Source organism: Dermacentor silvarum, chromosome 1 (assembly GCF_013339745.2).
Source record: "Dermacentor silvarum isolate Dsil-2018 chromosome 1, BIME_Dsil_1.4, whole genome shotgun sequence".
Taxonomy (NCBI): domain Eukaryota; kingdom Metazoa; phylum Arthropoda; class Arachnida; order Ixodida; family Ixodidae; genus Dermacentor; species Dermacentor silvarum.
The window spans coordinates 107,705,809-107,730,029 of record NC_051154.1 but is presented as its reverse complement, the minus strand read 5'-3'; the positions used below and the strand labels follow the sequence as shown (position 1 = coordinate 107,730,029).

The 24,221-nt window shown below is 47.6% G+C and overlaps 1 protein-coding gene across 2 annotated transcripts in view; it reads left to right on the top strand.

Moving 5' to 3' along the window:
• The first annotated feature begins 778 nt into the window (after positions 1-778).
• The window catches only part of LOC119434558 (high affinity copper uptake protein 1-like), a 41,908-nt gene continuing 18,465 nt past the window's right edge, over positions 779-24,221 (top strand). The window contains exons 1-2 of one of the 2 annotated variants that reach the window (XM_049672071.1): positions 779-1,181; positions 14,938-14,989. The gene's annotated coding sequence lies outside the window, so the exon portion shown is untranslated. The remainder of the gene's footprint in view (positions 1,182-14,937; positions 14,990-24,221) is intronic. The other variant, XM_037701708.2, reaches the window with a different exon arrangement.

Below are 24,221 nucleotides of genomic sequence, written 5' to 3'. Positions count from 1 at the left end.
ACTTTGCGGGAAAATGCAATGGCGTTCCAGTTACTTTTGTGCTTCAATGCACAAAGCGACGTTTTGTTAAGGAAGTAATGGGAACGTCAATGCATTTCTCTGCAATGTTCGGGAATTAATATCTCGAAACTGGCGTCATCCTGAGAATTCGTTCCAAGTGGATCTGCCTTGCGAACTCCACGGCTACAATATTTAAATTGCAATATGATCCATTAGGTAAATAGTTCAACATTTAATTAGTAATTTTTTTTATTTAGTCGATAATTCATTTCAATTTCGTGTGCAAGTAATGTCCGCCTCCTCCAGCCGAACCAGCTCGTGAACTAGAATTGTGCTATCTGCCACAGGCAACCTTTAAAAACTTTTGAAAGTGTTCACTGAAACACCTGGTATATATCCTCGGACCACACCGCATTAAAATCTGGCCTGCGACGCCTAGCACCAAACGCGTCTTTATACGGCTATTGTTCTGTTTGCATACTGACCAAGATTGTGTTGCCGGCGTAGTCGCGCTTCTTCTGCGTTATCACTCTGACGTGCGGCGTACTTTCGCATCCATCGGATGAGATATCCCTTCTAGCTATCTCTTCTAGGTACCGCCACGCGCTGTACCTCTTTGGAAAACGCACGATTCAGTCGTTCCTTTATCAACCCGGAACTTTCTGCCATGCATATTGCACTAGTTTGAAGCAATCTTCGATTAACATAGGTGGCTTGTTTATTGGGACCAAGTGTGTCAATACATCAGTGGCGTGGTCACGCGAACGCTTGCGGCTTGCACAGCACCTCGTCGGCGCGGCGCGTTTTGCAAACACAGAGGCCGAACCTCGTTCCTTCGCCTGGCTTCTGTACAAGGTTCTATTCTTTGGCGACTCAGAGAGAGGATAGCAGCCAGATAGTATGTGGAATCGTTTAAAAACACCTGCATGCCTTCACTAGCGCTTCCGCACTTGCACTCTCTTTAGGGTTGCGCAGTTTTCGGATTAATCCGATTAAATTCAAAAAACGCTCGTCCGAAAAAAAAATTGGCGATTCGGCTTTATCTAAACAACTTCGAATTTCTGGGCCGTATTTGTGATCACGTGACCGTGCCGTGGCTACATTCACTGAAGAAAGTGTGAAAAGTATAAGGCATTCATCGGACCAACGAACTCCTCGCGGAACCTGCTCATCAAGCTGAGGTACGAAACATTCAAACGAACTGCTCTCAATAATTGCAACCATAACCTGAGTTCTTAAGATAAACTTCAACCAACTAGCCCGTTTGTCCATTCTGCTGTATACCGTCTCCTTGCCATGCGTCTATCAGGTGCCGTTAAGTGGATGGAATGAGGCGCCTGCGACATTTGCGCGGACGTCGACTGCATGCATGACATTGTATAGTCGAGGAGAAACGCTGTGATAAGTCATTCCGACAGTACTGCGCTGCTGTTGCAGAAAAGTTGAGCCGTGCCGTGCACCGGTGCATTTCTCACGACTTACTCTATACACCCTAGCGAGTCATGCTGCTGTACTGTGCTCTGATGGTGAACCCCAACATGAATGCGGAACTGCAAGAAAAGTTCGACACGCATGAGCAGGTGTTTTGTGCCGTCTTACCACGTGGGGTGTGACTCTATATACCTTGCTGGCAAGCAAGATCTCAGAATATCATACGTATGCTGTTAAAGAAATCGTTGAACCCTTAGTTTTCTGAAGGTGATGCAACCCCGAGACCGGCCCGTCTTCTGACGTACTGCGCTGGATCTATATATATATACTGGATTTTACTGTATGCAGTGCGAACATTGCAAGGGGGTTCTCAATGTTTCGTTCCGTAAATCAGAAAGAGTGTGCTGCAATGACAGATTCCAACGTGGTAAATTGAATGTATTAGAAATTTCATGTCAGTAAATTGTGATCGCAATAACCTTACTGTTATTGTAAATTTTTACTGCAAATGGACTCTCCTGCCACAATATATACCGCTTTTTTTTTCTTTTTTTGTAATAATGGTTGTGTTTAAGGTATATGGGCGAAACGAATGGATGAATAATGAATACCACTAAATAGACCGGAAAACTCCAAATTCATTGCGCCGTAAACGAAATCTCCGATAAGCTGCGATTTTTGCAGAAACAATAAACTCCGAAAAACATCCTCTGATTTTTTATCAATATAAACTGCGAAAACGCAGAACCCTTGGTAGCCCGAGACTCCGAGAGGCAACAGACACGATCATTATACCTTTCTATGCATATTTAACTATAGAGACGAACAGTCTGCCTCACCCGCGATCAGTTACACCGTGTGATGGTAGTCGGGCTGCATTATTTCTGCCAATCGCTGTTGTTTTCGATAATTATTGCGGGTACGCCGGCCGCCCGCTCGCCGCGTCGACGTCATGTCCCGGCTTCGGCGACTAAGGAAAGAGAATAAAAAATGCTCAGTTTTCGTCTGAAGGGCGAATTCAGCATTTCTAGCGATAGCAACGTCTATAGCGTTGTGCTCGAGGTCCTCGGACGGTGGTCTAACGATCTCGTTGCTTTTTGATAACAGTATATTGTTCTCGGCGACGCCTGCTCTCTCCAAAAATAAATGTTTTTTCTTCTCAATTCTTCTGCACTCTTCTGCGATTCCACTTCATTCCTGAACTCGGCCTTCTCTGCAGCGTAGCGACAAGGACAGTTCGTGTAAACGACTTCAAGGGCAAATGACTCTCAATAGAAATTCCAAAGGAATCTCAAAGCGTTGCCCAATATAATCAAGGCAACGCTTGACTTCAATCGACCCAGAGAACAGGCTGGATTTAGGAATAGGTATATTCGGCATTGTATCACATTCATGTAACCAGTCAGATAGGTAGAAATCTGCGCAGTATAACCATCCTCTCTATATGTGGTATAAATGTTATAAACAGGGTAAGGTGCCCCAGAGAGGCTGACCAACGTTTCGATAGCAGGACATATATCTTGGTCAATGGCTTTTATACATTGCGAAAAGGCTTTCGATTTTGAAACAGCAAGTTTTGAAGTCTGGATGGCTCATCCCTTAAGCAAGCCGGTATGTCCATTCAATGGGAAATTGTAAATGGATCGCCTTCAAAGCGCTTCAAGTGAATATGCTCGTTCATAAGCTGCCACAATATATAGCACATTGTTGCTTCACGGGTTTTCGCCCGTTACGTGGTTTATCCATGCGCGAAAAGCAGAAAAGGGAAGCGCGAAGTTAACGCGCTTTAGCGAGCATCAGTACTTCAGAGTTGAGTGTTACGCTATCTCAAGGTCTGATAGGAAAGCTTACTTATTAACGGGAGCGCGCGGCCATGCAAGGCAAATATGTTTGATCTTAGTCGTTTGATTTTAGTCATTGGCGTCTGTGTTGTACTAAAAATAAGCTCTTATTCATAGTATTTCACCCCCCCCCCCCCCTTTCAAAAGAAGAAAAAAAAAATTATCGAAAGAACATTTTATCAACCGCTGTAATCGACCCTTTCTTAGAAAATGGTTCCATGCTGCGCTGCCTGAAACAAAGCATCTTGTCAATTTCACACTCGCTCAATAATAACTAGAACATAATATCATTACTTGGTTCTCTCCTAAATAAGATGAAATTCATATTTTTTATGAAAGCTGCAAGAGAGGCTGCTGTTGCGCTAGCCGCTACATAGTCGTTAGAAGGAGAAAGAAAAACAGAACACGTTCGGGTGAGCTATTTTTTGCTTGTTTATTTTGTCGTCATTGTCGTTGTTGCCACTGTTGTTTTAAGATAGGCCAGCTGCATGCACGCGAGTTTGCATCGAAAGAAGAACGGAACGGGCGGGGTGGGGGCACATTCCCGATGCAGGGGCACACCGGGAACGTGCCCACCCCCTACCCCCACCTTCCGAAATTTGTGTACCAGAATGCCGCCTGCGCAGACCCCCTCCCCCCTACCCCGGTCCCCAATCAAGTGCGCGCGCCCCCCTCCCCTCGAAAAAAAAATGCTTTATAATTTGTCCGCTGCTGGGCGGACCTGAACCCGTGTCATATATACATTCAGACAATCGTGTCTGAATGCGTGACGTCTGGACTTCCCGGCGGCGTCGCAAGATGGCGTTGCGTGTCCACAAGGATGCGCGAGAGTGGAGCCTGGCTGCATACACACCTCGTACATGACTCGTTTTGCTGGTGGCAATACGGTGTGTCGCTACGTTGCTTCAATGCTAATCGCATCAACGTAGACATTCGTCGTGAGATGCGGTTCTATGCCGGATATTTTTTTCTAATAATAATACTTTACTCTTGCAACTGTAATAAAACTAATAACTTAAATCCATTATTCACCAACAGAGTAATTTTAGCCAAAAAGGAATTGCATGCATCGGATGAATATACATTTATGCCAACCGTTTTACGCGTTTATTCTTATGATCAGCCTAGTCTGAGTTGTTTTGACGAGCCAGTAATTTTATTCCGCGCTTTGGTCTCACTGGCTTTTGCTTCTGCATTTTATTAGTGATTACAGTTTTTCGGTGGCAGCTGTTTCCGTATAACCACCCCCACCTTCTTACCCCATCTTTATAGGAGGCCATTTATTTAATCTCGGTATAATCTGGTTTCACAAATAGTGTGCATTTGTACGGCATGCACGTACCATGAATTTATTGTGTTTAGATTGTTCTCATTTTTGTATATTTTGACAGTTTGGGGGGGGGGGGGGCATCAATTAACTTTCCGATTCTACTTTTAACCACAATTATTTGTCGGGCGAGTCAAGTGCACCCCCCCCTCCCATGCACATCTAAATTTCTGCATACAAAATACCTTCCGGGTAAGAGTAATTTAGTGTATAGTCTCGAGAGGACTATTATTCTTATTATGATTAGTAGTAGTATTTATGCGTTTCCTTTCCACTTATGTGTTTTCCTCCTGCGTACAACGATTCGGTGACTCGACGAGCTTTCTTGCTTGGCTGCATATATGCCGTGTCAACAACTCCACAATACAGAGAAACGATATATGCATGCATAATACACACACACACACACACACACACACACACACACACACACACACACATATATATATATATATATATATGCAGGGCGTCCCAACTATCATGCACCAAGATTTAACAAAATATACGCGAATGCCACGTAGCTGGACAGACCCAAGCAAATGTTTGCCGTCGCTTGGAGATACTCTGATTTTTTAAGTCCACTTAATTACATAATTATTCTTACTTATTTATCAACTTCTCAAATATTATAATTCGACGAAAAGTGTCAAGGAGAAAATTGTAGAGCAACACTAAAAGCTCCGGATACAGCTTTCTGCCCCTGACGTTGTATAGGCACGTCTCATCTGGCATTGCTTCTGCGGCGTAGCGTGCTCCGGAAAAAAAAGAAAGGACGCTCTATTGGGTCGTACCGGCAACCTAAACTTCACGCGCGCTCTGCTCTCTATACTGCGCATGCGCGCAAAATAGAAAAAATGCACATAGGGACTTTTGTTCTTTGAAGATTCGCCTGTGTCTAGGTACTACCGCGGAGTTGTCGAGCTGCCGGTTTTGCGCTGTTCGTCCTTAGCGGAGCCAGTGGCTGCAACACAGCTCAGTATGCGCGCGAAGTCGTGTTCGATCAAGGTACGATTGAGGTAAGTCATTTCCTCGTAACGGTAGCACATCAAAACTTGATAGTCGCAAGGGGATACGTTATTGCTTAAAATTGACGATGCAGTGATTGGCTTCGACGGCTTGTGCAAGCGCAACGTTGGCTTCCGAGACTTGAGGTTTGTTTACGCGACGCTGGCTTCCCGCCGCCGGCGTTGAAACGGAGAACATGCTGGGCTGGTGGTGACTAGACACAACTGTGGCTGCTGTTAAGGGATCGATGGTATTCCTAAACAAACGCATCACTGTTTTGATGATCCAAATATAATCTCACTATCAGGGAGTGAGCAGTCTACCTGACTGGAGCAGTATTTTTTTATTTGGGGTGTTGCTACGCTGCGGTCCGCAACACCCCAACGACCGCCGCTTCGCGTAGGCGCCCGGCACCGCGGCTTTCGTCGCGGCACCGGGGCACAAACGAGAGCAGTATCCGCTTGCGCAAGAGCGGACGCTCGCATCGTCGCACTTTCACTGCAACCAACAAAAAAGCCACTGGCTCCACTAGGGACGAACAGAGCAAAACCGGCAACTCGACAACTCCTCGGTAGTACCTAGACACAGGCGAATCTTCAAAGAACAAAAGTCCCTATGTGCATTTTTTTTATTTTTCGCGCATGTGCAGTATAGAGAGCAGGGCGCGCGTGAAGTTCTGCTGTACCGGCATGCATGGCCTGCGAACACGATAGCCCCTGAGCCTTTAATAATAATTATTATTGACGCACTTCGCTTCCCGTTTACTTTTGGCGTGTTACCATTGTCATTTAGCTAACCCCATATTGGGGGCGAGCTCCACCACTGGAAAAGCTGGCGCCAACGTTGGCGTGACGTGGTATGAGAGATCATGTGGACTATACTCTAATGTGGACACAGCGGCCGCTTCGTCTGCTTTGGAAACGCCGAAGCGAGCTCAAAACGGAAGTCCCACCTGCGCTCCGGTTCAATTAAGTGGGGATGTTTTCCCGCCTCGGGTGTCTGTTTGCAAACAGTTGAAAGCACTATAATAGGTAGTGGCTGCCTTTCAAGGCGTCCAAGATGGTAGGCTACTGCTCGGTGCCGCAGCGCCGGACGTACGCAACGGAGCCCGGTATGGTTTTCACTTGGGCTTGTTGGTATTCCATAAGACCGTGTATCATTGCGCGCAAAATGACATGGACAAAAGAGGGAACACGTATAACACACACGAAGCGCAAACTATCAACAGATTTATTGCGAGAAGACGTGACCTTTTTATACCTTGCCACAGGCAGTACAGCGCATGACACCAAGGACGGAACCACACCGACACAAAAAATCAACACGCGCGTGACGTGCTATTCAAATACGCTATTTCCTTAGCTGATAGGGTGATATAGATGCCATGCTAATACACTTATCTTTTAAAGTCGTGATGCAGTGGGCCTCAATAATGAGTCGTGTCATCTCATTGTTCGACTTTTCAATGATTATGCACTCTTTGAAAATTGGTCTACAGCCGCATTCATCACAATGAAGTGCCAGCCACCCTCCCGTCTTATTATTTACGTTGTTAGCATGCTCGCGGAGCCGGTCGTTGATGCAACGGCCCGTTTGTCCGACATAAAAACGCTTACATGATAAACGTATCTTATATACTATGCCGAGACTGCATTTCACCCATTCGTTTTGGTGATTCTTGCCACATGCTTTCTTTTCTTTCTTGTTCGGGTTAGTAATTTTGCAAATTTTTCCAAGCTTATTCGGCGGCGCGGAAAACACGACTCGAACGTTAGCTTTTTGGCCGATCTTCTTGATGTTGTGCGACACTTTATGGATGTATGGGATTAAGTGAACTTTCTTTTTTCTTTCTCCATCTCTGGGGAAGGTGGACCACGGTGGAGCCAGATGCCCCAGCTGATATTCTTAAGTTGCTTCTCCGCTACGGACACTAACAGGTGCCTCGGGTAACCTGCTTCTAAAAGGCGTGACGTTTGCTGGCCCAAACTTCGGCTCGTCATGTGTGGGCAAGACTTTTCCAGGGCGTTCTTAAGGTAGAGATGGGATTGCCCTTTTTATTAGTTTTGAATGGGCTGATTTGAACGGGAGGAGGGGTTTGTTTGCTCGTGGTTCATAGCTCCAGCACACGCGGTTTTCTTTAAAAGCGAACCTGACATCAAGAAAACGAATATTGTCTTCAGTTGGAAGTTCATGGGTGATTTGTAATGGATACAGGCATTTCTCTGCGAGAGCAAGAACTTTTGCGGATTCTCGGCTAAAATCTGTCGGGTCACACTCTAAAAGAAATAAAAAAAATCGTCTACGAAACGGAACCCTTTAACCACCTTAGTGGGTCGAAGTTCAGTGACTAACGACTTGTCAAGTTGTGATAAAAATAAATTGCTTAGGACTGGTGCTATGCAAGAACCTATGCAGATGCCTTTTTTCTGTAGGTAGTATCTGTCCTCCCATTTGATGAAGGTGGATTTGAGATAAAACTGGAGAAGTTCCAGAAATTGATCATTTGAAATACCGGACTCAATCTGAAAAGCATCTATCACCCTATCAGCTAAGGAAATAGCGTATTTGAATAGCACGTCAAGCGCGTGTTGATTTTTTGTGTCGGTGTGGTTCCGTCCTTGGTGTCATGCGCTGCCTGTGGCAAGGTATAAAAAGGTCACGTCTTCTCGCAATAAATCTGTTGATAGTTTGCGCTTCGTGTGTGTTATACGTGTTCCCTCTTTTGTCCATGTCATTTTGCGCGCAATGATACACGAGCCCGGTATCTGCCTTCACACGTACCCGCAGGCCAAGAAGCTGCGTGTACTTTGGATTGCGAAACTTAAGCCGCTATTCTGGACGTTCCGCCATTTCCTTCGAGGTGTGACGTAGACGCGACGCTTACAAAATGGCGCTGATGGCCCCGATTTGCTTTCGTGACGTGACGCAAATTTGACGTTAAGCCTAAGAGACCGTAATATGGTAGGCATTGAACCTAGCGTTCACCCGCCGTGGTTGCTCAGTGGCTAGTGGTGTTGGGCTGCTGAGCACGAGGTCGCGGGATCGAATCCCGGCTACGGCGGCCGCATTTCGATGGGGGCGAAATGCGAAAACACCCGTGTACTTAGATTTAGGTGCACGTTAAAGAACCCCAGGTGGTCCAAATTTCCGGAGTCCCCCACTACGGCGTGCCTCATAATCAGAACTGGTTTTGGCACGTAAAACCTCATGATTTAATTTTAATCTTGAACCTACCATTCTTGATAAACCAAAACAGTTATCCTCCCCAGTAAAAATAAAGCAGCGAGCTCAAAGCATAGGCGGAAAGTTTTAATTTTCCCGGAGGGGGGGGGGGGGGGGGGGGGCGGGGCTGGGGCCTGACCAGCTTTCCGAACCCCACCCATGTAAGCATTAGCATTATGGGTGCGGTTGTATGTATGTATATATATATATATATATATATATATATATATATATTGTAAAGACGAAGTTAACTTGGCCGCGGTCACTCGCAAGGCGGGAGCTGGAAGGGAAGATCAGGAGGAAGGGAATAGAACAGCCAGCCGAGTGAACGGGTGCTGTTTCTGGTCTCCTTTATTCCTTTACAATGGCGCAGTCGACAACGAACCTACCTTAAGGCATTCCAGCCTTAACTGTTTCTTCGCACGGTTCTTCGGCGTGCCGGGTTCCTCCTGTCCAGGAACGCCGTACACGCTTCCTCAGGTATGGAGCCCGCCATCCTACCACCCTCGCAAGTAACCACTGCACCGTCCGGGGACGGCGTCCAAGCCTCCTCGGCTCCTCTAGGACAGGGAAGTTATTCCGATAACCTCGTCCACGCCATCGCCACGCTGACACAACAGCTCCAGGTTATGACGACCGCCTTCGCATCCGTCAGCGGTTGTGTCCTGCCTGGGAATGCAGTCTACGCTTCCCTGCAGCCGGCTTTCGTGGAAATACCTGCGTTTCGCGGCTTTCAAGACAACGCCATCCTTTGGGTTCGCATGTCTGCCTGGGGTGATTGTCGTGTCTGGCCTCACCATACAAGATGGCTGGTTGCAGAGAAACGACTTTGCAGTGCCGCGAAGGCATGGGACAACTATACGAAGGCATCAAGCAGCGGTCCTGGCCTGACTGCAGAGTGCAGCTCTGATAGCTGCTTTCGGCCCGTTCACGTATGCCTGCGATGAACCCGGCCAGCACTGCTCGGCGGCCGGAGTTCCTGAGGTGCACCACCTTGACGCGGCAGTGGTGCCCAACAGCGCCGGGACGGAGAGGTCCGCGGGCTGCCCAGCCGCAGACACCGGCTCACCGGGTGTCGCCGTCGGCTCTGCCGGGAACGTTGGGGGGCGCATGGCGACCACCGCTCCTGCTTCGACATGGCCGTCTACGCTGGCCGATATTCTGCGACTGCGTCCCCGCGGGGCTCGGGGGCAGTGCCATCTCGCCGCTGTGGCTGCACCCGACGGGTTTTTGGCCGACAGGCTCACGGCCTGCCCTGCTGTGTGCCCCGGTTGCGAGCTGCTTTTCCCGCCGCTGGTCTCGGACTCTGCTTCGGCATCCGGCATCACACTATCGCTGCGGGAACCCGAGATGACATCCCATGCGCTGCTCTTGGCGACTCGGTCTCCGGGCTCCACACGGAAACCACAGCTCCTGACTTCAGGGCAGCCGTTGGCCGAGTGCTTTCAGGCGCCGCTGGGAGGCAGCGCGAGACAAACGGGAGACCGGAGGCCCAGGAGGCCGTCTCTTTCGGCGCGCACACGGCTCTCTATTGTTTCCAGCGTTAATGGACTCGCAACTCCTACTTTCGCGGCGCACATCGCGGGCCGGGTGTCTCCTTCCGATGGCACGTCTTCTGACCAGGACAGTTCGGCTGCACGCGGCTTTTTGCCGAAACTCTGTCGGGTCAGGCACCTCGGAGGGAGTGCCTTGGACCGGCGGCTCCGGCATTGCGAGGGCACGGGTCGAGTCACATGTCGGCATAGAGGCTCGCCCCATCGTTGCCTCGAACACATGGCATGCAGGTCCGACGCGCTGCAGATAACCGCGACCCATGAGGCCGTCCCCGTTTGGTGAGACAAACGGCGGTTCGGCGTCCGAGACGGCCTGCCATGCTTTGCCAGATGCGACGGGACGGTCATCGGCGAGACATGCGACCCGAGTGCAACCCTCAGTGCCGACCTCCAGAGAAGCTGGTTGCGCGCTGGATGGCTCACCACCGACGACCTCACACCATGGACAAGTTCCTTGTTGCAAGCGCGCCGTAAACTTGCAGCGTGGCCGAGTGTAAAGACGAAGTGAACTTGGCCGCGGGCACTCGCAAGGCGGGCGCTGGAAGGGAAGACCAGGAGGAAGGGAATAGAACAGTCAGCCCAGTGAACGGGTGCTGTCTCTGGTCTCCTTTATTCCTTATATATATATATATATATATATATATATATATATATATATATATATATATATATATATATATAAAGTCCCCTCGCACCGCCAAGAGACTGGGGTCTATCGGATGAGCCATGCGACAACCGCATTCAGTTAAACACGTTAGGGAGATATACAGGGTGTTTCAGCGAACACTTTCAAAAATTCTTAAAGGTCGCCTGTGGGAGATAGTACGTTTCTAGTTCATGGGCTGGTCTACTCGAAGAGGCGGACATTACTTTCACAAGAAATTGAACTACATAATCAAATAATTAACAGAAATTTATTAATTAACTTTTTAACTAATTGCCTGATGGCCCATATTGCAATTTACAAATTGTAGCCGTGGAGTTCGCAAGGTGGATCCACTTGGACCGAATTCTCGAGATGACACCAGTTTCGAGATATTAATTCCCGAACTTTGCGAAGAAATGCATTGGCGTTCCAGTTAATATTGTGCTTCAATGCATAAAGCGACGTTTTGTTAGGAGCCTAACTGGAACGTCAAAGCATTTCTCTGCAATGTTCGGGAATTATTATCTCTAAACTGGTGTCATCCTGAGAATTCGTTTCAAGTGGATCCGCCTTGCGAACTCTACGGCTACAATTTGTAAATTGCAATATGGGCCATCAGGCAATTAGTTAAAAGTTAATTAATAAATTTCTGTTAATTATTCGATTATGCAGTTCAATTTCTTGTGCAAGTAATGTCCGGCTCTTCGAGTAGACCAGCTCATTAACTAGAATTGGGTTATCTGCCACAGGCAACCTTAAATAAATTTTGAAAGTGTTCGCTGAAACACCCTGTATGTGTCTCGTGCGTATTAAGTCGCACAAGTACACATCTATGAAAAAAAGAAGCAATGTAACGCCTTGTAAAAGTTCTTATACAAAAGATACAATCAAGAAATCTTTTCTCGACGAAAGGTCAGTGATTGAGAAGATAATACATAACATATATAAAAATTAAACGATATATAACAATTTCTGAACACAACTTATAGAATTATTAGCATAAGTATAATGTGATTCCGTAATGCAATAGTTTCAATAATTGTCAAAGCATGCCTTATGCCACTGGCTTCGTTTGTATTCCGGAGGCAGAATAAAGGATAATAGAGTAAAAATTATCAGGTGCCCAAATAAATAAACATATTAACAAATAAATAAACCAGACAGCGTTATCTATAAAAGCGCGAAAGGACTCGATAGCAAATATAGGAACAGCATGGATCGTGTTACTGAGCGGCAAATGCAGCATATGACTAATAAAAATTAATAAGGAAAATGCACAGCATAGACTAGGGAGTTTTACAAATAGCGCAACCACGCGCCTTTCCTTACCCCAATGGCCTCACTCTGCTTGCGCTGTTATGTACCCCATTTTCGTTCCTTTGTATAACTATTTGCGTTGTTTTCTAAGCCAGGTGGTTGACTTGTAAGTTGGTGCCTTTCTCTCTCCTATTAAAGACATCAGTTCTTTGTCTGATGCGATGATTTCACCATAGTTGAAAAAGTGTTCGTTCGGGCACTTGATCTGGAAATGAAGTCGTCGGCAATCTTATTCAAATTGATTTTGCGGGAGAGTTTTTGTGGGCGTGCAAAATTGCCAGATGGTTCAAACGGGCTTGTCCAGTCGTCGACCGCAAGTACATTCTCAGTCACCGAAGGCAAGAAAAGGACATCTCGGATGTGGTCGACGCGACCGGTATGGCCAACGCATTTTTTTTTTTTTTTTTTTTTAGCTTGGCCATCTCCGGCAAAAGGTTTCGCAGGTGCTCACCCTTGCCCCATAAACATGTGCACGACGTCCTCGAATGTGTGCAATGATGCCGACCTTTGCTGGCATAAGATCTTCCTTCCCTATGGCAAGCTGCTCAATTAGGGACTTATGCTGCCACATATCAGGTGGATACCTATTAATTTTTTAACGAAGACAGCACTGTGTCAAGTACTTCATAGACCCTCTGGCGGTATATGTCACTCTCTGATGGAAACACGTGAGCTGAGGAACCTTCTTCCTTCTTAGGCTGTTTTTCCGCACCCCAAGTGTTGCAGATCGCATAGCCTAAGTTAAGAGACAGGGGTAATTGGAGATCGCTGACAGAGGCGCCGTCCTGTAGTGAACATTAAATATGCAGATGATGATAATGAATCTAATTTTCGCAGTCGCAGTGAATCGTATGGCTGTACGAACCGAACCATTGGATGTTTGTTGTTTTAATTAATAATTAATGTTACTACAATTCATACAACCCGCCGTGGTTGCTCAGTGGCTATGGTGTTGGGCTGCTGAGCACGAGGTCGCGGGATCGCATCCCGGCCACGGCGGCCGCATTTCGATGGGGGCGAAATGCGAAAACACCCGTGTACTTAGATTTAGGTGCACGTTAAAGAACCCCAGGTGGTCCAAATTTCCGGAGTCCCCCACTACGGCGTGCCTCATAATCAGAACTGGTTTTGGCGCGTAAAACCCCATAATTTAATTTTTAACAATTCATACAGATGATACAACCAACGTACAGACTTGTGCGAGGGCCGCACTTTTGACGAGCCTTACTCGGGACCGGGCCATTTTATCTAATTTTTCCAACGACGAGTATGAATTTATGAAATCCGCCGTACACCTCCGCGATCACCTCCTCTCGCCATCTGTAGTCGTGTACAACTTTAGAAGGCAGCGGCATTTGCCCCTCGAAGGCGGATGCACACGAGCATCCACCAATGGGCGCGCACTCTAGACTGACGTCATGAGCCGGACGGCCGGTGACCACGCCGACGGATGACATGGCAGCCCGCGCTTCGAGCTGTGCCGAGTCGCGTCAGCGGGACTATTTCTTTAGTCGCGGTGGCAATCGGCTGCTGCGCTTCAGTGATCAGGGCGGCGCGCCTCTCCTGTCTTCTGAAGTTGTAACCGACTTTTATATATATAGTTGCGACGCGCGAAAGTACGCTGCGCGGGAAAATTTGCAGTGGAGCGCGATCGGAATCGATGTATGTTCCGATCGCGCTCCTGATGTATGTTCCGATTCGCGCTCCACTGCTGTATGATGTATGTTCACCTGACTTCAAATTACTTTGCGTGCTTTTTTTACCACGAAAAAAAAAATGTCACAGTTTCGCCCTAAGGGCGAAGCAATGAATGCGATAGCAACACAGCAATGTCATACGAAGTAAGGTGATCGGCTTTGTTAGCAATATGAATTGTAGTAAACATGAGCTGATTAAGTAAGCAGGTTTGCTGCGGCGTAAGTAGACCGACATGAAGAGAGACTCGATGACGTGCACGAGAAGGTGCGTGTGAAACGGTGGTGTTGATGAGAAGTGCTTCCCGTGGGCAGCGCGTGCGAAGGGACACACCTGTAGCGCTGCACTGCCGATCCGGGCAGCATTGCATGTGTAGCGTGCGTTGGAAAATGTGGCCCGACTATTACTAACTGAATGAACAAGCGTGGTGTGAGCGCGCACAAACAAATATGAATAGATCACACTGAATGACTGCAGACAACGACTGCCAAAACGCTGGCAGCAAGCGCATACGCCGCAGCGGGCGAAGGTACGTGCGGTCTATCGCTTCAACGATAACTGCGCGGCGAATGCACAGCCCATTATACAAAGGTCAGAGCCGTGTGGAGATAAGAGACGGTGTGGGCGAGCGACGAGCGTGGTTGTTGGCAGAGTATAAAAGTGCGCCCCCCTGCCCCCCCCCCCCGCTCCCTCCAGCGCTCGCTTCCCGCTTCCTTGCTTGCGCGTGGGAGATTGAGTGCGTTGGCTCTCCGTGATAGCGTGCGTCCCCGCACGCTTCCGCTCGGGCATACGGCGCGCGGCGAAGATTTTATCTATACGGAACCTCACGGCGACGGCGACGCCGACGGTAGAAATCCGGTTGAAGTGTCCATATAATTGCTATCGCAATAAAACCTGCAGACTTCAGTGACCCCTTCGGCAGAGTCTTCTATCAAGGGCGCGCGAAAAGCACGTGAGTGATATGTGTCTCAAATTGGTTCTCTTTCCAGTAAGCAATGCTAACGACTGGCGACAAAAAAGAAAGGTATTCTAATTATTTACAACATTTACGCATTAGGGATGGAAACATCGCCTCTTGCATGCAGCGGCCATAAATACGGGGTTTTGAGCAAACACTTAAAAAAATGTTAAAGGTTAATTGCCTGTGGCAGATAGCACAATTCTAGTTCATGAGCTGGTCTACTCGAAGAGGCGGACATTACTTGCACAAAGAATTGAAATGCATAACCGACTAATTAACAAAAATTCATCAATTAGGTTTTTAACATACTAACTTATGGCCCATGTTGCAATTTACAAATTCTAGCCGTGGAGACTACACCAAATCTTTCCTCGCGGATCGCAAGGCACACCTCCGACTAGGCACGATCTCGGGAGGGCCCTACCAGCTATGCAACTGCGGCACCCCGCAGGGCTCGGTCCTCTCCCCACTGTTTATTTATTTATTTATTTATTTAACATACCCTCAGGGCCAAAGGCATTAGAGAGGGGAGTGGGTTACATGTGAAAGAATATACATATACATAACAAAGAATGAGCAAGCACATAAAATTCTAATTATACAATGTTAGCTAGGGCGTTCTTGAATAGGTGGTGATTTCTGATGGAGATTACATCCGAAGGAAGGTGATTCCACTCTTCGGATGTCCGTGGTAAGAATGACTGAAAAAAAGCGTCAGTTCTGCAAAAAGGAATTCGAACTTTTTGTGCGTGATCTAAGCGAGATGAAACATACTGAGGGGGTGATATAAGCTCATGGTGGAGCTGAGGATGATGAAATATGGAGTGAAAAAGGCTCAAGCGAAACAACTTACGGCGGGATGCAAGGGTTGATAGGTCAAGACTTAATTTCATGGCTGATATGCTTGCTGTTCTGTTGTAGTTAGAAAGAATGAAACGCGTGGAGTTATTTTGAACCATTTCTAGTGACCGAATTAGGTTTTCATGGCTTGGATCCCAGACGGAGGCAGCATATTCTAGTTTCGGGCGAATGAGCGTTTTGTACATGGTTAATTTTATGGATGAAGATACTTGTGCGAAGTTACGACGGAGGTACCCCAAAATTCGATTAGCATTGCTAATTACATACGAAATGTGGTCTGCCCAAGAAAGGTTTGATGTAATGTGAATGCCAAGGTATTTGTATGAGGACACGGTCTCCAAAGAAGTACTAGCGATGTGGTAAATGGACGAAACAGATGATGTTCGAGATATGCGCATATGCTTGCATTTCCTTATGTTAAGTTCCATCAACCATATGTTGCACCATTTGTTAATAGCATCAAGGTCGGACTGAAGGGCTTTAGTATCATCAACGCAGGTTATTTCGCGATAGACAACACAATCATCGGCAAAGAGGTTAATGTACGAGGAAACACACGAGGGTAAGTCATTAATGTAAATAAGAAAGAGTAGAGGACCCAATACCGTCCCTTGAGGAACCCCAGATCGAACAGCAGTGTGCTCTGAATTTACGTTATTTGTTGACACAAACTGAGAACGGTTAGTAAGAAAGATTTCTAGCCAAAAGAGCAGTTTAGTGTCTATGTTAAGCTGACGTAGTTTGTAGAGAAGCAGTTTATGGCATACCTTGTCAAACGCTTTAGAAAAATCTAGGAAAATGCAGTCAATAAGAGAAGAACGATCAAGGATGGCATGAAGTTTGTGAGTGAAAGATATTAGTTGGGTTTCACAAGAATATGATTTGCGAAAACCATGTTGTGATGGCGAGAAAAATGAGTTTGATTCGAGAAAGTTAGCAAGGTTTGAAAATAAAATATGCTCAAATATTTTGCAGGGAATACTTGTGAGGGAAATGGGCCGGTAATTTAATGGAGATTGCTGGTTACCTGACTTGAAAAGTGGAATCACCTTCCCGATCTTCCATTCAACTGGAAGAGATCCCGTGTCCAATGATTGCTGAAACAGTCTAGTTAAAATAATTGATGAATACACCATTGTGGCTTTCAAGAACTTTGTGGTTATTTCATCGCAGCCGGGTGAAGAGGAACATTTTAATTTGTTAATAACATTTTCTACACCTGTAGAATGAATAATTATAGGAAACATAGTGGTGTATTCGGAGCATGAAAATTCTGGCAGCGGGATATTTTGGTCATCAGAAAAGTTCCGCGAAAAAATGGTGTTAAATACGGATGCACATTTTTCGGGAGAGATGGCACCACCAGTGCTGTCGATAAGGTTTACTGTGTCATCAGCCTTAAGATTTACAGAGCGCCAGAACTTTCGAGGATCGGTGGTCAGCATAGATGGCAAGGTATTTTGTTGATAATTAATCTTCGACTTTTTAAGGGAAACCGCGTATTCTTCGGAAGCTTGTTTGTACAGTTCCCAGCGCATGCCACTAGGACGTAACCTGGCTAATCTATACAGCCGCTTTTTTTTGTTTGCTAGACGCTTAAGAGTAATATTAAACCATGGTGCATTACGATTTGAAATTATTCGGTGAAGCGGGATGTACTTGTTGGTTAATTCAGCGACTTTAGCTATAAACATGCTCCAGTTAGATTGAACACTACGGTTGTCGAAGTGGTTAAGAAATGTATCTATAAAGGTGGAAAGCTCACGGTTAATTGCCTCAAAGTTAGCGTTCCTGTAGTTTCTAATAAACTTATATTTTTTTGAAGATTTAGGTCGCGAAAAGTTCATCTGAAAGGTAATAAGTGAATGATCACTTAAGCCAGGTAAGCATGTAACGTTAGAGACAAAATCAGGTACGGATGTTAGCAACAGATCAAGAATGTTCGACACGGTTGAAGTGATTCTGGTAGGTTGCCGGACCAGCTGAGTGAGTGAAAATGTGGAACACAAGTCTAAAAAATCTTGTGCTAGTTTGTTGTAAGCTAATGGTGGTTCAGAATACCATGCTATGCTAGGGATGTTAAAGTCTCCTAGTAGAAACAGTGGCAAAGTGGGGTAACGTGAAAGAACGCTGTTAATGGCATCGTGTAATTCATTTACGAAAGTGCTAGTATATGAAGGGGGGCGGTAACAAAGTCCTATAACAACTTTTTGATGATTAATTTCAACTAAAGCCCAAAGCATTTCGAGGTGGCTCGTTATTTCAATGCGCTGAGAAGGAAATGCCTTTGGGACGGCTAACAGAACGCCACCTCCGGGCCTGTTGATGCGATCGCATCGATAAATTGTGAAACGGTCAATAAATGGAAAGATTTCAGCGTCGCGAATGTTAGAATGTAACCAGGTTTCCGTTAGTGCCACAATGTCAGCAGTACAAGTGTCAATGGTAGAAACGAGACCGTCGCGTTTATTTAGTACGCTTCTTATGTTGCAGAAAAGTACTGTTAAAGGCGATGAATGGCATCCACTACCCCTCACGTGATCCTATGTTGTAGTGTGTGCCTTATTGCGTGAAGAGCGGCTATCGCCAGTTGGGTGAGCACGTGCAACAACCGTGTCAGATGCTGGGTCATACATGAACTGATTTTTATTTATGGATATCTTGTTATATCCCAATTTAAAAGGTGTTCCATCAAACTGGCTTTTAGCGAACTCGATAAGCCTTTTCCGGGCATGGCGTGTGGCGGGCGAAAAATCTTCGCTGACGCCTACGTTTCTTTCTTTGAGTTGCGCGCGCATTGAAAGCACTTTCTCTTTATATTTGTAATTGGAAAATTTCACAATAATTGGTCGGCATTTATTTGATACAAATGGCCCCAGGCGATGCGCGCGTTCGATTGAGTCTGGGGAGAAACTATCAGCAACGCCGGTTATAATATTTTTGATGCGTGTTTCGGTTTGCGCCCAAGATTCATTGGAATCCGGAACGTCATGGAATAAAAGGTTGTTTCTTCTTGAACGGTCTTCCATTTCATTCAATCTTGATTGCAAAAGGTCGTTCTGCTTCGCCATTTTTTTCACCGAATCTTGTAGAATGACCATCTCTTTTTCTACATTTTCAAGTCTCGGCGTTTTCAGTTCGAGTGTGACAAGCCTTTCCTCGATACTGTTAATTTTCGTCTCTATGTTTGACTGACTAGATTTGATAGCCTTTACGTCGGCAGCAAGCTCTGTGTGACACTTGGATGAGTGGATAGATCGCGCCTGCAGATCCTTTAAAAGAGAGAAAATGACGGACATTTGTTCTGAAGGGTTATCTGGCAATGACTCAACATCAAGTAAGGCTTGATTACGAGTGCTTGGGCCTGGGTTGGTTTCAACATCCCCAGAGCACAGGAGTAGAAAAAGCATTGAAAAGCATTCGCAGACAATGGCATAGAGAACCCGTGGGCACGGGAGCAACAGAAGACAACGATTCTCAGTTTTCTTAGTATGTAAAGAGTATCTGTTACACACCTGGAAAGCGCAAAAGCGCCGAGCATGAAGCATGTTGCCGAAGTTGCTCTCGTGCCCACTGAAAGGACGGTCGCGCTGCAGGCTCTTTATAGTTTCCTTGAGGGTTGCTATCGTCGATGACGTTGGTGCGCAGAAGGTACTGCGCACCAAGGGTGACCAGCCAAAGACGAGGCCACCACCAGGCGTTGTGCGGTCTCCGAAAACGCTGACCAGCCGTGACGGGATAGCAGGGTTCGCCGAAGCATCCACCGATGGCGAAAACCACAGCGCAGCAGAGGCCAGAAGCACCTGGAAAGCGCAAAAGCGCCGAGCATGAAGCATGTTGCCGAAGTTGCTCTCGTGCCCACTGAAAGGACGGTCGCGCTGCAGGCTCTTTATAGTTTCCTTGAGGGTTGCTATCGTCGATGACGTTGGTGCGCAGAAGGTACTGCGCACCAAGGGTGACCAGCCAAAGACGAGGCCACCACCAGGCGTTGTGCGGTCTCCGAAAACGCTGACCAGCCGTGACGGGATAGCAGGGTTCGCCGAAGCATCCACCGATGGCGAAAACCACAGCGCAGCTGTGGTTTTCGCCATCGTTATTGTTATTTGTTATTGTTAGCCATCGCCATCGTTATTTAATATAGCCATGCAAAAGCTCTCCACTTGCCTCGATGCAATCCCAAACGTGGGTCGCGCCATATATGCGGACGACATCACGATCTGGGCGCCGGGCGGCTCGCTTGCCATGCTCGAACACTCGTTACAAAGCGCGTTGGAGGCAACGGAAAACTTTCTTTCCAGCACGGGCCTTGACTCTCCCCCGCTAAATCAGAACTACTGTTATACCGACAGTCCCGACAAGGGGTCAGAAACCTTGAGCCTCTGAAAACTCTGCCGATAGAAATTCAAGCTAAGACTGGACATCCCATACCAAGGATGGATTCGATCAAGATTCTAGGTCTCCACATTGATGCTAAGGGCTGTAACTCGACGGCCCTCAACAGGCTCACTGGACAGGCTAGTAATGTCCTAAGACTTTTAGCCCGCATCTCAAATCGGAGAGGCGGCCTCAAAGAGGACAATCTGCTCAGAGCTTACCAGGCATTCTTCTTAAGTCATGTTACCTACATCGCGCCGTACTTAATTGGGGTAAGGCGGAAAAGGCCAAACTCGACTCTCTAATCAGAACCGGTATCAAGCGCGTGCTTGGCCTTCCGCAGTCCACGAGCACCGAGAAGCTGCTGGAGCTAGGACTCCACAACACTATCGATGAGCTAATAGAAGCTCACACAGTGGCTCAAATAATGAGATTGTCGTCCTCTAAGCCAGGGATCAAAACCCAGACATGAACCGGGGACCAAAATTAGCCTGACCCAGCAAGCCAGAACTCGCATCATGGTTGACCCCGTACCGCGAAACATCCACCCAGTGCATAACGAGGGTAGAAGATTCGCGAGAGCCAAGTCAATCCTTAAAAAGATCAATCAGCACAAATTAGGGGCCCTCTTTGTCGATGCTGCCAGATATGACAGTGGGGATAAGTTCGCTGTCTAGGTTGTAGACGCGGATGGCAACCTGCTTAATGCAGCTTCTGTCTATACTAAGTTTGCACATGTGGCGGAGGAAGCGGCGATCGCTCTGGCTTTTCACAGCGCAAAAGTTCCCCCTATCATCTTCTCGGACTCACGCACAGCAGTTAGATCCTTCTCGGCCGCACTAGTGTCTGAACAGGCGAACAATATTGTGAACAAAGCACTTCAAAGAACTCGGGAGAGCAGCGAAGGAGGATACCACATCTCGTGGTTCCCAGCCCATATAGATGCCTCAGTTAACCCGCTCGGATGTAATCCTAACGAGCAGGCCCACCGGATAGCGCGCGATTTCACGTACCGCGCTATCAGGGGTAGCCAGACTCGGAACGAGGTCAACATCCACAAAGATCCATTATGTACTTTCCACGAAATTGTTTCCCATTATCGTCTCGGCAGGAGGACATTTCCACCCCCCCACCCCAAATTGAACAAACCTCAGGCTAGCAGACTCAGACTTCTGGAAACCCGTTCGTATCCCACTCCCCGGTCCCTTAACAAGATAGACCCTGACCATTCACAGTCGTGCTCCAAATGTGGTCATGACTCATGCTCTTTTGATCACATGCTCTGGTTGTGCCCAGCCCTTAACGCCTCTCCACCCATCACGAAAGAGCAATGGGAGGAATCCCTCAAGAGGAGCAATATTCAGATTCAACTCCAGGCTGTCCAGAGGGCCCACGACATCGCGATGGGACTTGGTCTCCCGGTCCCATCGTGGGCGGAGCCACCGACTTAATCTGGGGGAGCCTTCGGCTCGCCTAGATCTCAGTTCCTCAGGACTCAAATAAAGTTCTTGTCATGTCATGTCAGCCGTGGAGAACTAATTCTCAGGATGACACCAGTTGCGAGATATTAATTACCGAACATTGCGGAGAAATGTATTGGCGTTCCAGTTACTTTTGTGCTTACCCGCCGTGGTTGCTTAGTGGCTATGGTGTTGGACTGCTAAGCATGAGCTCGTCGCGGGATCAAATCAGGGCCATGGCGGCGGCATTTCGATGGGGGCGAAATGCTAGACTACCCGTATACTTAGATTTAGGTGCACGTTAAAGAACCCCAGGTGGACTAAATTATTCCAGAGTCCTCCACTACGGCGTGCCTCATATAATCAGGTCGTGGTTTTGGCACGTAAAACCCCATAATTTATATATCTGTTCACACTTTTGTGCTTCGATGCATAAAACGACGTTTTGTTAAGAAAGTGTCTGGCACGCCAATGTATTTCTCCGCTAAGAGAATTAATATCTCGACACTGGTGTCAGCCTGAGAATTAGTTCCAAGAGGATCCGAACTCCACGGCTAGAATTTGTAAATTGCAACATGGGGCCATAAGGTAATCAGCTAAATAGGTAATTGGATAATTTTGTTAATTAGTCGATTATGCATTTCAATTTTTTGTGCAAGTAATGTTCGCCTCTTCGAGTAAACGAGCTTATGAACTAGAATTGTGCTATCTGCCACAGGCAACCTTTATCAATTTTTTAGTGTTCCCTGAAACACCTTGTATATAGAATTCACTCAGTAACCGAAATGATGCCAAGCCGGACTCACTAGCAATCAGAATAAATAGAAGTCTAGAAGTCATGCGCTGCAGCGCTTATACTCGAACTCAAAGTACTAAAAAAAAAAGATTGCAGTTTGGCCGGGAAGGCGAAGCAGTAATATAGTTATAGCGAAGTAGGAGACAATTACACGAAGGAAGATTCTTACCGTGTAAATACGTGTAAGGATCGCACCCGTGTAAAGCCGCACCTCCAATTTGACAGCCAATATTTAAAAAAAAGGCGTCCAACCGAGAAGCAATCGCGTTCCGTGCGCTGATTCTGATCGGGCTCAACAGCGAATGGTCGCGCGCAGCGTACTTTCGCGCGTCGCTACTGGATGTCGAGAGGAGGCGATCGCGGAGGTTTACGGCGGATTTCATACTCGTATTTAGAAAAATGAGGTCAAATGGCCCGGTTCCATGAAAGGCCCGTCAAAATCGCGACAGAAAAGTGCGGCCCTTACACGAGTCTATACGTTAGTTATAGTGGCCATATAAATTGTAGTAAACATTCACCCAAAAATAAAAAAGTGCGCATAGTGTAATGCACGGACCATGTAAACCTGTAAATACCTCAATGGATGACCTCGAGCACTTGCTTTCACTACGCAAGCATTATGAAGAACGCCGGCAGCGGAGGCGAACGGTTCGTACAGCCGCGCGAAGAAGAACAACTTTATTGAAACAAAAATCTTACTGGTGTCTATGGGTGGAGCCCCTATTCCAGGGCCCCACTGGCTTCCGCGGCTCGCCGGGCCTGGTCGAGGGTCGCCAGCTGGCTTCCCAAGTCCAGTTCGGTGAGTCGCGCCTCCCACGACCAGTTAACGAGTGAGTTCCTGACTAGCGGCGAGACGGCATGTGCCGGGCGCCTCGGGCATTCGTATGTGATGTGCTGGAGTGTCGGGGTGTCTTCACACCAGGGACATTTGTCTTTGTGTCTGTCGGGGTATATCTTGTGTAGCCTGTGCAAGTGAGGAAAGGTGTTCGTCTGTAGGCGGCGCCAGTCCCTTGCCTGCACCCTGTTGAGCTTAGGATGGGGAGGAGCCTTTGTTTGTCGGCCGAGTCTTTGCAGCTCCAGTATTTCTCGGGGCGTGCCGGGTGTGGGGGGCTCCGTTAGGGTGGAGTGATCCGCGGCTCGGCCTGTCATATCTCGAGCCAGGCGGTCCACCCGTTCGTTGCCATCCACTCCGGCGTGTGCCGGGCACCATGTGATCCCATGGTCGTAAGTGAGTCTTGGTCCGAGGATGCGCACGACGCTGGCCGGCAAAACTCCCCGCATATATAGTCGACATGCGTCCTGAGAGTCCGCTAGCACGTGTGCCGATTGACCGTTTGCTTCGGCGGCTCGTACGGCTAGGGCGATGGCTGCGGCCTCCGCCGTTGCGCTGGACGAGGTGCGCAAGGACGCAGCCGCGACCATGCGTGCCCTATTTGTCGCGACCGCCACGAAGGCGGGGGTTCGTGTTGTGTGGGGGTAGAGACTTGCGTCCGCGAAATACGTGTCCGGGTGGCCCTGCCTCTGTAGCAGGGCTGTCGCCCTGGCTCGTCTTCGTCTTGCGTGGTATGTCGGGTGCATGTTGCGTGGGATGGGATACACATGTAGCCGTGTTCGCAGAGCGAGTGGTATCAGTTGAGTCTCGTCCCCGCAGAATTGCGGCGCCAGGGGGTAGTGCAGGCGTCTTAATAGACAACGTCCCTGGGGCGTCGCGTTAAGACGCTCTCGCTGGGCG